This window comes from Halichoerus grypus, chromosome 15 (genome assembly GCF_964656455.1).
Source record: "Halichoerus grypus chromosome 15, mHalGry1.hap1.1, whole genome shotgun sequence".
NCBI classification, from domain to species: Eukaryota; Metazoa; Chordata; class Mammalia; order Carnivora; family Phocidae; genus Halichoerus; species Halichoerus grypus.
The window spans coordinates 40,833,478-40,846,893 of record NC_135726.1 but is presented as its reverse complement, the minus strand read 5'-3'; the positions used below and the strand labels follow the sequence as shown (position 1 = coordinate 40,846,893).

General features: G+C 41.2%; 1 long non-coding RNA gene across 1 annotated transcript in view; it reads right to left on the bottom strand.

Moving 5' to 3' along the window:
* LOC118521914 (uncharacterized) overlaps positions 1–13,416 on the bottom strand; it is a 119,250-nt gene that overhangs the window by 5,767 nt on the left and 100,067 nt on the right. The gene's annotated exons all lie outside the window — the stretch shown is intronic.

The window sequence follows — 13,416 nt, the reverse complement described above, 5'->3', positions numbered from 1 at the left end:
TCATTCCTGGGAAAATCAACCTCCCCTCTTCCGGCAACCGCCCCTCCTTCCCAACACATCCTAGAGTTTCTTCCTTCGGGGTATTGCATGTGCGATGCTTTCTGTCTGGAGCCTAACGGGTTAATGAGACTACCCAAATGGAGTCATCCTCCATGGGGAATTTCTGGCTTTTCGAGCAAGCCCCGAGATGAATTTGGGTCATGAGCTCCTTGCTCAGTTACCTCCTGGTTACCAAGAAGGACTAGTTCATCCAACCCCCACCACCCCACCCCCCTGCCGGCCTCTTCAGCCATAGTGGCCAAGGTGATACTTTGTTAAGTGTCCAGCCCGAACTGTGGCGTTAGCATGCACCAGTTTTGGTCTTTCATTGTTAGAATCGACTTCGTTTTTTAAAACAGTTTTAGATTTACAAAAGAATTGAGAAGATAAAACAGAATTCCCATGTAAGCAGTTCCCCTTGTCTTTTTAAATCTTAAATGAGTAGGACCCACGTGTCCTTGTCCATGAACCGATATTGATACATTATCATTAACTGAAGCCCATGCTTGATTCAGATTTTGTTGGTTTTTACCTGATGGCCTGTGTCTGTTCCAGGACCCCCATCCGGGACCCCACATAGCATTTAGCTGCCATGCTGTCCTTTGGCTCTGAGTTGCAACAGTCTCTCGACTCCCCTTGATTTTGATGACCTTGACGGTGCTGAGGAGTACTAGCATGTGCTATTTTTGATAAGATTTTTTTTTTTTTAATTTAGAATATGTGTGTGTGCACCACATGTTTTACACTTCGATAAATAATAGTGCTGAAAGTGGGGAGGAGAAGCATTAGGAGGGAAGGAAGGGAAGGAATTAGGCCCACGGAAAGGTCAGAAGTCTTTACACAGAACCAGGGAGAAGACTCTGACACTCCAATCTCTCCCAGCGTTGACCTTTCCGGAGATGTGCTGAGCAGGAAGGGGGTGATACCTGATACAAGATTCAAACCCACGCTTCCACCTTTAAACGAGAATTAAATCTGCAGATATCTCCTCTGGGGCTTCCAAAAGGAGAGCAAGCACATCATTAATCTAACCAGCCATCGGATGCCACCATGGCCTAGTGCCCTGTGTCTGAGTCCGTGTTTGGGTGAGGGGGGGGGCTGCCAAGACATCAGGTTAAGGTCACGTGAGGGTGACATGGGGGTGTGGGCCCAGGAGGACCAGGGCTGTGGCCCACCGGGGGGACCTGACTGCACCCAGCCTCCCAGGAGGACGGGGACAGAAGGTGGCATGTAAACCCAATGGCTTGCAGATGCCTCTCAGCCCTGTGTTCCCCTCTACTGTTCCCTATTTCTTGCCTCTTGCCTTTTCCTCCTTCTCCACAAAGCTCACGGGGGCCAGGGAAGGAAGAGGCAGTCAGGCTGGGCAATGTGTGGTCACTTTTGCTGATGAAGAAAGACCATTCGCTTCTTCCCTCTGTCTCAGTGTCTTAGCGGGGGAAGACATAGTATCTCTTAAAGGGCCTGCAATTGCCAAGGCAGCAAAACCCGCACCAGCCTGGTGCCCATCGCATCCCACCAAGAGCCTGACGCTACACATAAGTGATGTTGTTAAATTACACTTTACAATTCATCCTTGCAAGTACCCCAGCTTTTCCAGCTCATACACATGTTTTATGAGCCTGCCTTTCACCCAGAAGGTCTACAGAAAGTAAAATAAATGAATCTAACACTCTATTCAGCCTGGATCATCTGACATTTATTCTTAGATGGGGCAAGTGACAATTTGAAAGCCATTCTCACACTGTAGGAACTTCCAAGCCTCGTGTGCCGTATATAATCAGTCAATTTTATGGAGTACCTACTGGGTGTTGGTCCAAGTGGAAAGGCCAGTGCCCGCCCTCAGTGAACTTCAGATAGTCGGGAAGTTCCCCTGACCCAGAGATGGTCAACCCAGAGAACAAGCTGAGCTATTTAGATTCTTTTTCTTGGAAATTCAGAAGAGGACCATAGAGCGTCTAAGCTAGGTCTCTGTGGCTCCTGGTTGCAGGCCAAGCAAGGTCAGAGCTGTACAGGCCTTGAGAAAAAGAGTAAGGTCATAAGATGAGAGAGAGGGAGAGGGCGTGTGAATACAGATGTGTAGAGAGAGGCTGAATAAAATTCAAGACCAGAGGTCCCAGAGAAAAGGCAGCTGTGTTTCCTGATTCCATCCCTCCTGCTGTCCAGGGGCATTCCCTACCCATGTTTTCAGAGAGAAATACCCTACAACCTTCCAACTGACCTCCATCCTTGCTTAAGCAAGCCTGGAGAGGGGTGTGTTTTTGGTTTTAAATGTCCGTTTCTAAGACCACACCTACCAAATGGGCCTTAAATACAGGAAAACGTTTTCTAAGGCAGAGGGAGGAGTAACAGTGGGAAGAGACATCAGAGAGGACACCACAGTTTGTAAGTGCTGGAAAGACTCAGATAATCAGAAAAGAACGGGTTACTTCATATTCAGAACACTAAGCATAGACATGATGTCAGTTGAGTGGTCTGTGCCTTCCAAAGATACTGTAGGAAAAATGGTAAAAATCCTGTAAAATCAAAAAAATGGAGTGAATATCTCAGATTCTTTGCTAGGACCTGGAAAGGTCTCCTGCCTCTCCCAGACCCCGCAGGCAGGAACCTGCCGTTCAGGAGATCTCCTATAAGATGCGTCCCTCAGTAACTCATCCTCTGTCCTCCTGGACTCTCAGCACAAGGTTAGAGGTGTGAGGTCATAATGACTGTGTTTTTGAGGACAAAATCAGTCCGTCCTTCTCTCCAAGAGACCACAGTTTGGGAACAAAAATATTCATTTTCAAGAAAATATTATGTGAATGATGCTACTATAAGAAAGCATATAGTTCTCATGAACGTGTGTGTGTGTGTGAGAGAGAGAGAGAGAGAGAGAGTTGTTTTGTGATGGTGTCTAAGAGCCTGAAAACCTCCAGCATTCCTCTGCTTTTAGAAGCACCTGTCGATGTATCTCAGAAGCAAAATCATGCTCTGATCTGGGTCTTCTTTCCCAGTGCCTTGAGCTGGACCCTGGGACCTCCTCCCTGAGGATAGTACCATAATGGCCACCATTTATTGGGTCTTATAGAAGGCCAGGTAATGCTGGCACCTTCTGAATGTTCTCATCCGGACACCAACCATACAAGGTGGGAGTTAGTACCCCACTTTAATAAGCGACTCAGAAAGGCTAACATAATTTACAGGAGACAAAGAGTCTGCAAGAGCTAATGCCTGGATGCACTGCTGGTCTCAAGGGCTCCAGGGCCCCTGACCACCACGACATCATGCTGTGCTCCTGGATGTTCAGGGCCCAACGATGGGCAGAATTCATACACCCAAGACCATGAGATTCCAGAGATACCAGCACTGCAGCTCTTCAATTTATAAGTGCCTTGTTAGTGAGCTTTTGCCGGAACTTCCTGTGCCGCAAGGTATATTCCCATTTGTACCAAGAGCAAATAGAAAGACTTACTGTTGCTCAGTAAGTGGAGAGGAAAATTGAGGAAAGACTCAGATAGGTGTGAAGAAGGTCAGAAATATGGTTTCATTCATTCTGTTGGCCAAGCTCATTATAGGGCATGACTGTTAGGATGGCCAAGCTGCTGAAGATAATGGGAAGGCAATACATCTGAGGTCCCTGAGGCCATCCTGCACTCAAGTACCAACGCCTGGGCGTGGAAGCCTGGTGTGCCCTGGAGAAAGGCAATGTTTCAAGCTTTCAGAAAATGCAATATGCAGCCTGATGCTCTGTAGAGTAATTGCATCCCAGCTCCTTTAGCGGCACAGGACGTGAAGACCGGCCAGCTGCATCAACCTGCACTGCTGGAGACCCTGGGGATGGCACAGAGCTCAAAGCTGAGGGGTCCACATGAAGCAGGGGGTCCGCCAGAATGCCGGTCCAAACGCTGTCATTGATCTCTCCACTCAGCTAGCCTCCAGGCATGTGGATAGTTCCAAAGGTGATGCCAACCTTGTCTTTCCAGGGAGGCTGGGGGCTTAGCAGTGAGCGCCTCTAAGCAGGGGTGCCCCTCACACAGGACTTCTGGAATGTTCTGCTTGTCCTGAGTCAACAGAAAGACTTTTTCCACTATGGTGTCTCCCTGCATTCCCAGCATGACTGGGGTTGAGTCACCCTGGGCTGCTGAGCCCAAGTGTTCCCTTGTATTTGTCTGTGGCTGCAGAGCCCAGATGCCCCTGGGGCTCAGGCCCAGCCTCATATACCTCTCTTGCTCCACCCGGAGGCAGTCCAATAGGAGCAGATCAGATGGAGATACGGAGGGCCCTTGGCAAGTCAATAATTAGAGGCCCCTTCACACTGGTATATTTAAATATTTGCTCAGCATTTATTTAGTGAAGGTGGGAAGAAAATTATATTTGGTAATAAAATTGCACAACTTTATGTTTTTTTAACTTTTTCTCAGGAATATATCAACATAAAATTGTGAAAAAATTTAGGTATCACTGAAACATAGAGAACAAATATACTTATTTATCTTATCCCCACCTCCGTGCTCCTCCCCAAAGGTAAGCACTATGGAACACTTAGAGGTACCTCTTTCCAGTCATTTGTTTCTACACATTTCCATAAATATATATAATGTGTAATATATATGTATGATATATAAATATAATATATATTATATCGTATTAACCATATACTAAATATATATAGGATTTTCACATAAATAAAGATATATCGTATATATTAGCTTGGACCCTGACTTTTTTTTACATAGTTCATTTCACAGATATTTCAAAACCAATACACATAATTTTTTAATAGCTGTTTAGTATTCCATAGTATGGATATACCATAATTTATTATAAGATATTTAATATTTAGGTGCTTCTAATTTTTCATTATTACAAATAAGACTTTGGTATAAAATCTTGTATATATAAGTCTTTGCACGTTCATGGAAGTGTTTCTGTAAACTAGATTTCCAAAATTGAGCTTACTTGTTTGAAGGGCGTGTACATTTTAAATTCAGATGCTTTTATCAAAGGTAGATGGCATGGTGTATTTTTTACATCCTTGCTTGCTCAGGATATACTAGTCATTTAAAATTTTGCCATTCTAAGGTATAAAAATGGATAATCTTATTTTAATTTGAATTTCTCTGCTTATTAGAAAATTTGAATGTTTTGAAATATAAGTTATAAATATTGCTCCCAATATATCATTCGTCTTTTCTGCAGAAGATTTTTGTGTGTTTTAGTGTAGTCAAATATATCCACCTATTTGTTCAGAGACTCTGGGCTTCATACCTTATTTAGGAGTACTTTTTATGCCCTAAGATTATTTTCTTTTAATTGTTTTTATGAAGTTTTAAATCTATGTTGAAATTTTGCATATCATGAAATATTGAGGTCTAATTTCGAATGAATAGCCGACTATCTTCATCATTGGGTAATTGGTCTGTTTTTCCTCTCCCAACCAAAGTGCTGCCTTTGTCATAAACTAAACCCTCAGTTACATGGTCCTATTTCTTTCCTATTTCTTCCCTCTTCAGGTTATGCCATCGAGCTCTTTCCTTTGTAAGGTCACATAGTTGTAATGGCCACACTCTTTGATTAGGTGTGGCAATTTGGTGGGCAAATTAGCCCCCCGCCCCCAGTCAGTCTTCTTTTTTCAAAAGTGTCTTCACGATTCTTCTGTAATATCTCTCCAATGGTCTCAGAATCTGCTTGTCACCTTTCTTTAAAAATCTCTTACTGGGATTTGATTGGGAGATGTATCAGACACCACTGTGTGCCAAAGACACTCCTCAGCAACCCCCTTTTATTCCAGAGGCTGCTGGATCATTTCCTAAAATAAACTCCCCTCAGGCAAATCTTTGTCTCAGGCTTTACCTCGGGGGAAGAAGTCCTCAGTCCCAGACAGGAGAGCACTGAGTATTGGATAGACAATTAATATGGGGAGATTTGACAAGTTTGCATTATTAAGTCTTCCTACCTCTGATGACTTTTCAGCTATGTTCTCTCCTTTGTGTCCTTTATAAGCATTTATAGTGTTGTTTCTACAAGTCCTGTACATGCACTGTTAGCTTTTTTCTAGATAATGTATGTGTTTTGTTGCTATCAGATGGGTTATTTTTACTATGTATTTCCCAGTTGTTCAGAAATTCTGTTTTTATATATTTATCTTGTATCCAACTACCTTCAAATAACAATTCCAAGGAATTTACTTAGATTTGTCAGGTATGTAAACACATTAATTCTAAATAGTGATTTTTTTTTCTATTACAATATTTTATCTACTCACTTCATTTCTCTATTTAGTGGCTGGGACTTAAATGAGTGTTTTGTCAAGTTCCTTAACAAAAATATTCCTAAGTTTACATGCTTAATTTGTATTTCTTAATCTTTTTTTGGGTTAAAAAGTGTTTTTTTTCCTTTCTTACCTTACTATGGCTTTTAAAAATCATGAATGAGAGATTAATTTTACTTAATGCCTATTCATGTGACTTGTCTATTTTAATCTCTTAATTTCATTAATTACAAAAATAGATTTCTGAAGGTATAACTATCCTTTCATTCCCAAGATAAACTCAACTTAGTAACGAGTTTCATGATTATATCTTATTTAGAGTTTTTGTATCTATGCTCATACATTACAAAAAAAAGTTCTCTTTTTTATGCTACTCTTGCCTTCTAGTATCAATGAAATATTACCATTGTAGAATGAGTTGGGAAAGTTTCTGTGAAATATAAGTATTATCCATTTTATTGAAGTTTTAGTACAACTTATCTACATATGGTCTAGATCTGGTACCATTTTTAGGAAAGCTTTTTAATTTTTATTTTTTTGCTATTTAAAAAAATTCTCTACAAATTCTGCTTTTTTAAGGTTGTCCACTTAAATCAATCTTACTGATTTTTGTATTTACTAGAAAAATTTTCTATTTTGTCTACATTTTAGAATGTTACAACATTCACTTAATTTTATAATCTCCTCATTATCTGAAGTTATATTCTTTTCCTCATTTTTAATATTCTCTATCTTTGTATATACTAATTTTTTTACCATACTGGCCAGACATTTTTTGTTTTTTCAAAGAACCAGATATTAAAGATAATGATGCTTTTTAAAAAACTTTCATAACTTTTGGATTTGTTAATATCATCAATGTTTTCCTAATTTCTTTGGGTTTATACTATTATCTTTTCTTCAGCTTCTTGAATTACATATTTGCTTCATTTAATTTCAACCATTTTAATTTTCTAATATATATACTTAAAATTCTTACAATTGCCATTAGTTTTTTACAAAAATATTTGTATGACTCTTATTTTTCATGAATTTATTATTTTGATTTTATCTCCTTTTTAACTCCTGGATTATTTTAGAAGTCTGGATTTTTAATGTGATTTGTTTCTATGATCCATGTCATTTCTGATTTGAGGAGTTTATAGGAATTTTCCTTGTGGCTTAAATGCATGGTCACTTATTTCATGTGTGTTTGACACTAATGTGAGTTTTCTGTTTGCTTAGAAAAAGTGTGTGCACATATGCAAACATATATATAGTCAAGCTTATTACTGATATGAAAAATCTTTTCTAACATTACTCATTTTTATTTTTCTTAGATTTATTAAGATATAATTGACACAGTAGTGTGTAAGTCTGAGGTATACGATTTTGGCTCTCATTTTTATTTTAGTCTGTATGTCCTTAATTTATTGAATTCTGAGAGAGGTCAGGCCATTATCTCTCAGTATATGTAAGGATTTATTACATTCTTTCTATATTTCTATTACTTTTGCTTTGTATGTTACGAAGCTATGATCTTGGGTATATAAAGTTACCTTTTATAAAATGAACTAAAACCTCTTGTCCAATACACTGCTTCTACCTGGTGTACATAACATAGTTTGATGCAGCCTGAATGGAGGCATTATGCCAAGAGTAAAATTTGGCAAAAGACAGATTCTGAAGGCTTTTCAGTGCTATGCTATAGGTTTTGGCTTTTGTTCTCTATGTAATGGAGTCATCAAAGGGTTAAACCTTGGTCATGATGTGGTCAGCTGTTGTCTTAGAAAACTTACTCTGGCTGAATTATGAGAATGACGGTGTGAGAGGGTAGACAGGCTGACAGCCAGAGAGGGGCAATAGATGTTGAAGAAGTTTCCTATGGAAGGTTAATGGGAATAAAGGAGAAGGCTCACATTTAAAGACATACCCTTCACCAACCCTTAGAATCCACATAGCCATTTCACAGAGTAACAGATCCTGCAAACCAACTGACTATGGAGGCCATGGGCAAAGGTACTGAGAGAACCCAAGTGTTCAGTATTGCGGATAAAAGATTTCCGTTGAAAAGGAGATTACGAAACCATCAGGAGACCGTTCTGGCTGAAAAAATGAAGAAACTTCCAAATTGCATAGCAGGTTGGTAAGTGATGAACTGACACTTGGGTATTAGGAAAGACAAAACGTATCAAGGCACTGCCCCAAAACAGACACCGAGAAGGACAAGCAGCGTCAGTATGACATCTGAGAGGCTGGGTGGGTCAAGTGGGCGGCCATCTGGAGCTCTCTGCTTCCTCTGACCCATAAAGAATGAAAGTGGCACAACAGTTTCAATACGGTCTATCCATGCTGTCACTGGCTCCCTGCCTCGCTCCTGCTGTAGGGGACAAGTGAGCAGACCTGAATCCTAAGCACCACGCAACCCAAGCATTATTAGGCTTCGACTTAGAATAGCTGGCTTAGAGGAATGCTGGTCCCTCAAACTCAGGAACAAGTTAGTTCACCTCCTATCACTCAGAAAATAATGCCCAGGCACCCCTCTTGGTGCACCAGCAAGCAGGTGCGCAGGGGTACCTCTCTGCAGTGGCCTCCTCGGAGTCACAATTACGTAACAACCCCTCCCTAGGAGGCAGATCAAAATGAAGCTATAGTTCTCTGACGGAGCTAGCAAAATATAGAATGTTCTGGGGAGGGAGAAGGAAGAAAAACAACAGAATAAATTAAACTTGGAATTTCAATATTGAGCTTGAATTTTCCGTCTGTTTTCAGAACTTGGGGTGGGGGGGCGTCAAACAACGTCTGTTTCCAATTAATTGTATTCTTTATCATTTTCCTTAAAAGAAAACACGCCTTTAGAATCAAGAGCCTCTCTGTATTTAAAAAATAAATAAATAAAAGACCAACAAAAGTTCCACCACTTAAAACTTGCTTTTTGCCACAGGGAAATGGGCCACTGGTAACAAAGGGTATAAAGAGAATTGCAAACGTCTGTTATTGTTTTATAGAATAGTTTTCCTCTTCAGAAAAGTTATAGAACTAGTCGTTTTGAAAAGGCAATCATCAAATTGTGTTTCGTAAACTGATGAACCAAGCATATACATATATTTTGTTTGACCAAACAATGTTTTTAAATTTTTTGAGTTCTTTCTTAGTGCCAACATTCCAAAATCAAGAGATTTCACATCAAGATCTGAACTCCTTTTTTGTTTTCAAGACTATAGAGATCTGACAATATTTCACAAATGGCAATTGCCCTTTGGTGGACGCACCCTCCTTCACTGTGACCTGCCTCTTCAGGCCTCAGAGGACAGTTGCCACTTGGCATTACATTTGCATGACACTTGTACGTGACAGTAGAATTAAGAACGTGATACCCAGGTTGCTATCCAAGAAAAATAACAGCGACACCATGAGGTCTGAGGGTTTCAAAATAGCTGGTATGTGTTACACTCAGCCGGCTTTATTCACTGTGTCACTCACCCGGACCTCTTCTGAGCCCAATGCAACATGCTCTAGGTCCTACTCCTAGGTGAGGCTCAGGGTGGCACTAGCGGGAGGCATTCATTCAGGGCTGCCTCTTTACTCTGGAAATGTCTGCCTCGTTTTCCTTTGGGTTCCCAGCAGCCCACAGGTCAACAATGGGGGACAGGTGGAGAACGTGAGATAACATGACATCTCTCCCACTACACATGCAGAGGAACACTGGGTAAGATAGAACAACCAAAAAATATTACAAATACAAGGGTCAGGAGTGAAGAGGGAACTGATGTCAAGAGCGGTGAGCAGGTGCCAGGACTGTGGCCCTTCTTAGGCGGTAGGCAACATAGTGGAAGTTGTCTGAGTCAGTTCCCTAGCACCGCTGTAATGACCTACCACAAACTGGGGCGCTTAAAATGTTGGAAGTGTATTGTCTCATTGCTCTAGAGGCCAGAAGTCTGGAATAGAAATATCAGCAGGACCATGATCCCTCTGAAGGGAAGAACTATCCCATGCCTCTCCTTGGTTTTTGGCAGCCATGGGTATCCCTTGACTTGTAGATGCATCATGCCAATCCTCTGTCTTCACACTGCATTCTCTATGTCTTCACGTCCTCTTCCCTCTGTGGGAGTCCGTGTCCAAATTTCTTTTTTGTACAAGGAAAACAATCACTATCAGATTATAGCCCACGCTCATGATCTCAATTTTACTTGATTTCCTCTGTAACGATTCTATTTCCAAATAAGGTCATCTTTTAAAATGCTGGGTTTGGACTTCAACAGATCTGTTTTGAAGGTACACCATCCGACCCACGGCAGTACCCTTTCAGACAATTCAGGGCTGGGGGCTGAAAAGCTGTATGAAGACTAAAGATCTGACCTCAGTGTGGATAGGGCTTGAAACAGGATGCCTCCCTCTACAGAGGATCTTCAAAAAGCTGCACTCTCTGTTAAAGGGGAGGCAAAAAAAAAAAAAGTCACAGGCCATCCTGGGGAAAGGAAACAGAAAACTCACTCAGTGGTTAGGATCTATAAGCTGACTTGAGGGGCGCCTGGGTGGCTCAGTCAGTTAAGCAACTGCCTTCTGCTCAGGTCGTGGCCCTGGGGTCCATCAGGCTCCCTGCTCAGCAGGGAGTCTGTTTCTCCTCCCTCTGCCCTTCCCCTTGCTTGTGTTCTCTCTCTCTCTCTCTCTCAAATAAATCTTTTTAAATTAAAAAAAAAAAAGAATTAACCTCCTGAGGGAAGGAAGGTGAAACAGGTGAAACAGACATTTTGAAAACAGAACACATGGATTAAAAAAAAAAAAAAACTGATCTAGAAATCTAGAAATGAAAAACACAGTAAAATTGGGGGATGATCTAAGGAGTAGATTAGACATAGCTTAAGATAAAACATCCAAAGTACATGCTTATGAGTTACAAATAAACTTGGAATTACATTTCTTTATTTCTCATCATCTGTACCTTTAAAAGGAAGATAAAACAAAAAGTATTTCTGAGGACCCAGAAGTGTCTACCAAATACAGCCTTGCTCCCTAAATGTAACATATAGCTACAGTACCATTATCACCCCCAAGACATTAAATAAAAATACAGTAAGATTATGTAATATACAGTCTATATTTATCCATTTGTCCTAAAAACACCCCTACGGCTTTTTTTTTTTTCCTTTCAGGACCCAATCAAAGATCCTACATTCACATTGGGTCACCATGTCTCTTTTATCTCTTGTAACTTGTAACTGTTCCCCTCACCCTTTTTTTTTCTTACTTCCCTAGCATTGATACATTAAAGAATCCAGCCAGTTATCCTGTGAAACATAGCTAAATCTGGATTTCTCTAATACTTCTTCATGCGATTGGACTCAGATTAAACATATCGGTAAGAACAAAGCCACTGCAAAGATACACTGAACTTTAGTTAGCAAGTTGGTGTCAGTCATGCTATCAATAATTAGTAATTTTGAAATTATGGTGTGCATACTGTAGCTCGGGGGGGGTATCCACATATCATTAGTGTGATTAGCATTGCTGGGAACTAGAATTTTCACTGAGGAAGGACCAACCAATGTGGGTTAGAGGAAAGCAAGGAAAATGCCTGTGGTATTGGAATTGAGTTTGAGGGGTTCGTATGAAGTCATGATTTTGTTAAAGAAAGACAAGGAAAGAAGTAAAAAAAGAAAGGCTGTATTTTCTAGCTCTGTTGAAATGCCTAGAAGCAATGACCATCCAGGAGCAATGAGTACACCCGGAACCCAGATCTTGGTTTGCAAATGCCATTCTCCACTACAAAGAACTAGCACTTCTGGGAGAAGTGGCTGATTCCAGCTCTAGGACAAGACAACCTATGACAGAAAGCAAGGAAGTCCTCAAGCCCAAGGGGTTCCTGGCGGCCAAATTTGAGCCAATTTGAGCATCGAAGAGAATAATGGCAATAATGGATTATAGCATATGACTAAAAAGAATCCAGGAGTCTATGGTGACACAGTCTTATTTACGTATCAATACCAGCTAATGATTGTAGAAGCAATGACTGAATTAGAAAATCACCATTTTGCAAAAAATGTAATAATCGACTCAGTCATGGATTGTTCTAAAATCATTGGTTGAAAAATCATCAGGGAAGAGGATATTTACATGATTTCTAAGAATTGTTCCACAGATTAGTCACTAATTATAAAATCACAAGGTCATTTCTAAAGGGAGACACTGGGAAGTTACGGCTTTCACCAGGTGAACAATCTTAGCATCATTGATTAATAGACAAGTTGACATCTCGGTCCTCTTGATGTGATGCCTCAGGAAGTACCCATCATCATCGTGTAATTACTTTGAAGGGAGTGGGACTCTCTATTTGTACCCAAAAGCCAATCTTTTCTGGCAAAACGCAGAGGAAGTATGGTGCATCCACAAAATGAAGGTAGAAAAGGACCATCACTCCTCTCAGGGGCTGAACTTCAATACTAGGCACCTGGCTTTTCTCTCCCAAGACCCCTCCTACATGGGACTAATCCTCAAAGTGGTACTGCTTGCCCTGGCATTTTCCAGTATAAGGTAACACGGGTCCAGCTGTAGCTATTATTTAAAGCTATGGCGTTCGTCTGGCATAAGAACATTTCATTTACACCTAAAAAACAGGTCCTGAGCTCCTCTGAGTTTGCAGTAGCAACTAGAGCCAACCACAGATGGGTGGGGGTACTCTGCTTTTGTTCATGTCCCCACAGCCAGGAAAAGCAATCTCAGCTTCACCTGAGTCTCAGGGTTTAAGACAGCTGCCTGGAGGCCTAGCATCGGAAGACGCCTCCCCATCTCTCCTCGGATCCCGGGGTTAGCATGAATGGTCCCAGGACTTGAATGACACAAGCGGCCTTGGTCTCTTGCCTCTGAGGTCAAGTTGTCTGAGTGTCAGGCCAGCCCTGGCAGCACTGTCCCGGGACTGGGCTTCCATTCCAGCCTCTGGGGCACGAGGGGCTCTATGCCTTTCTGTTTGTCCTTATTTTACCTTTCACGGGATCTTTTTTGGCAGGTTGTAAAATACATCCTCTCTCCTCAGGAGATTCTCTGTGTGCTGCAGTCCATCTAAACAAATATGTATTTACAACGGGTTCTTTTTTAAAACATGCATTATGTGCCTAATAGACTGAAATGACTCTTTGGGGGAAGCACAGCATAGA